Below are 3420 nucleotides of genomic sequence, written 5' to 3' on the forward strand. Positions count from 1 at the left end.
ACACACACACACACACACACACACACACACACTGTGGCAAGTTTTACTTTATTCAGGTTTTCCATGACTGTTGTCTCTTTTTGTGCATGAATAATCCCTGTGTAATGTACTGGATATGGAAAAATGATTGGTGTTTGTGATCAGTTATTCTTTAATGTCATCCGCTTTAGTGCAACTGTGATTTCATCAATGATTGTTCTGTGGATCTGTGGTCAGTATACAGGGACAGTCAGAATCATGTGTGAATGTGCGTGTGAGTTTGGTGGTGATCTGTCTTCTAACTGTAGGGTGCAGCAGTCGTCTATGTTAGAAGCACACAGACGCCGTGTTACAGTGCTTCAGATCCAGCAGAACGTCCAAACGCTCGACCGCACATATCCACCACCCGCAGCCTTTCTCATGTTCTGTGTCGATTCTACAGAAACACATGAGGCTGATGTCTGTTCAGACTTCACGTCACAGTCATCCATGCTTCATTTACAACACACAGAGGTATTTTTTAAAAGACTGTGATATGCAACATTAAAATGAGAATTAAAAAAAAAAAAATGAAATCACTTTTCATTTTTATGATTTATTAAAAATGATCATATGTTGTTTTCCCATTTGATTTCCAGGGAACATAGTAATTAAATGGAAAGCTTGAATCTGCTGTAACTTAAAATAATAAATGAATACTTTGGGGTCACGAGCCTGCATTTGCTCTCTTTTATTCTCTTTCATATGTGCTGCAGGTTCGTCGTCTCATAATAAACTCAGAGTTGCTGGAAACACAGACTCATGACGGCTTTGATTTGCTCTCATTCTCCGCCGCTGGCCGACATTATTTACCTGCCTGCCCTGTTTGATCCCCACAAATTCAATAATTACTTTGCTGGAATGAGAGCCGAAACAAGACCAATATTTGAGCACAAATATTCCTCTAATTGTGTTTTCCGTGTCTGTGAGTTTCCACTCAGTAAATCCATAAATACGCAAAAGCAAAATTGGGCAAATCAAACTAAACTGCGTTTGCCACAGAGTGCCCAACGAGAACAATATGAAACGGGAAATGTTTGTTGGATTAACAAATAAACCAGCTCTATCTGGACCTGCTTAGTGAACACACACTGTCACAATACAACCAAAGCAAGCAAAACCTCTTTGTGTCTTTCTGAAAAGCAAATATTAAAAGTCATTATCCTAGTAGAGGATTAAAAGTATTTTTATTAAAAACGTTGCTTCTGGGTTTCTCATATAATAATATCAAGGCCGGAGAGTTAAAAACACATATTCACACACATTGCAGCTCAGTAGGGCGGACTGGGGCATGTTGTCACACTGTTTACTCCACTATATTTTCTGTGCATGATTATAAACTTTTGTATAGACATAAACCATTATGTAAGATTAAAGATCTTGACTGATTTCTATGGTCAGGAATAAAGATGCAGTACATTAAACACATGTGGACTTCTATAGTGGGGCATGTTGTCACACTAGTTTCTCTATAGGATTATTTTCTGTACAGATATAAACTTTAAATGTTTTGACTACAAAAAGGTATTGGGTGGGAATAAGATGTTTGCTGAAAAGCGGGGCTTGTTGTCACACTATATGGGGTAAGATGCCACATTGGGAACCTACTTGTAACTGACACTGATTTGAGAAAATATGTTGCATCTAAAGTCAAAAGGCATGATCGACCACATTTCATTATTGAAAATATATTATACGATTTTTAATAACCTTTCAGTAACATAATTAGGAAAGAATTTATGAAATGGCAAAAATGTAAAAGGTCATTAAAAAGCATTACAATGAAAGAACTAGATTTGAAAAAAATTGAAAATTTGAAATAAGCAAAACTGTATGACTCGAACCTCAGAGTTAGTGACACACAGGCCTTGTGACAACTTGCCCCGGTGGTCTGCTAATGGTTCTGTGAACTCATGTGTGTTTATGTGGAAGCCGTTTCAGTGTTTCTGTCCTCGAAGCTCACCATGGCTGTTGACACACACAGAAAACCCAAGCAAATGACGCAGCGATGGAGAAACTTCCTCCTGTGAGTCCCTAAAGTCAACAGACACTAATGCTGAACCTCCAGGCGCTGTTTATTTGAAGTGCACTTGACGGAGAGCACGCTAACGTGCTCCTAATACAAAAACGTCACCTCGTTCTGTACCAAACACATGTTTACATGTTATGAACTTATGATGCAACTAATCAGCGCCGCTGCAGCTGTTATAATGCGTTCCCAACATCAGATCTCACAGTGGAAACATGCCCAGATCTCACTCGCAGCTAGACGCCGTGTTCCCTTCTGAGGGAGCGTGGAGGTCAGGTGCAGTAATCAGGATCAGGATGCTTGCGCTCGGGTCGGTGGAGGAGCGTCCGCAGCCTCTTCAGCTAAATTGGTTTTGCTATACACATAATGAACTGGAATCAATGCTGCTTTAGCGTGATGTGTTCTGCCAATACAGTAATGGAGCAGGTATACGCTTACAGCCCTTATCACACACACACACACACGCACACTCCGGGGAAGCGCTCAGTTATTCCAGCTCGAGGTCTGTAACGCGACACGGGAGTCAAAGAGGAAGCTTTCGTTCTGCAGGTGCACGGAAGATCATTTACAACAACGTCCAGTTGTGATTTACTGAATAAAGGATTAACCCTGTGAAGCTACTGTATTATATTTGATAAGCATGATCAACTTTGCTGTTAAACCTGTTTCACACTCAATCTCCTCACGTCTTCTGTGGTCTGATTGATAGTTTGGAGTTTTTTATCCAGTAAAAGCTCTTTTAGTGTAATAGTAGAAACGTCCAGCTTCAACTCGAGCTTCACGAGTCTTTCTGCTCTCAAATCTTGACTGATTTTTATCAAGTAAACGTCAGAATAACTGCAGTCATATTTCCAGACTGAAGCAGCTCAGCTTTACTTGATTCTCCATCAATCATGTTTTAGAGTCTCAAATCTGATCCTCAGGATCTTTTGAGGAGCGTTTGTTTCCAGAAGCTTTACTTTCACTGTTCCTCAGCGGAGGAATGATCTTCACAAGCCTCCAGAACATCTCACATCTTCTGAGGAGCCTTTATTTCTTCAGCTCTCAATCACTGCATTATATGTTTGGATCATTTCAATCTCATCTAACTGAGACAGATTATTGGAGATATAGAGCGACGACTGATATTTATAGCATTTTATGTCAGTATCTGCTGTACTGTTATAAAGATCTCATTGATTTACATTACAAACATCAGAATTTCATTACATAAATATCAGCATCTGTTCCAGATTGCATATTTTTGCTCAGTTTTTGAATAAAATTGAGCTCTTTTTTCCTCAATATTCTCACTATATCACACTATATGAGCCATAAGAGCCTGATGGATCAAATATGATAAAACACATTCAAACTGTTTTTATTAGATTTTT

General features: G+C 39.2%; 1 long non-coding RNA gene across 1 annotated transcript in view; it reads left to right on the plus strand.

The window, feature by feature from the left end:
- LOC107706705 (uncharacterized) overlaps positions 1-3081 on the plus strand; it is a 24750-nt gene extending 21669 nt beyond the window's left edge. Inside the window, exon 3 of the long non-coding RNA XR_001636175.1 lies at positions 3071-3081. This is a non-coding gene — a long non-coding RNA (uncharacterized LOC107706705). The remainder of the gene's footprint in view (positions 1-3070) is intronic.
- Positions 3082-3420: the final 339 nt, after the last annotated feature.

The sequence above is a fragment of the Sinocyclocheilus rhinocerous genome, unplaced genomic scaffold, assembly GCF_001515625.1.
Source record: "Sinocyclocheilus rhinocerous isolate Xijiao unplaced genomic scaffold, SAMN03320098_v1.1 scaffold1814, whole genome shotgun sequence".
NCBI classification, from domain to species: Eukaryota; Metazoa; Chordata; class Actinopteri; order Cypriniformes; family Cyprinidae; genus Sinocyclocheilus; species Sinocyclocheilus rhinocerous.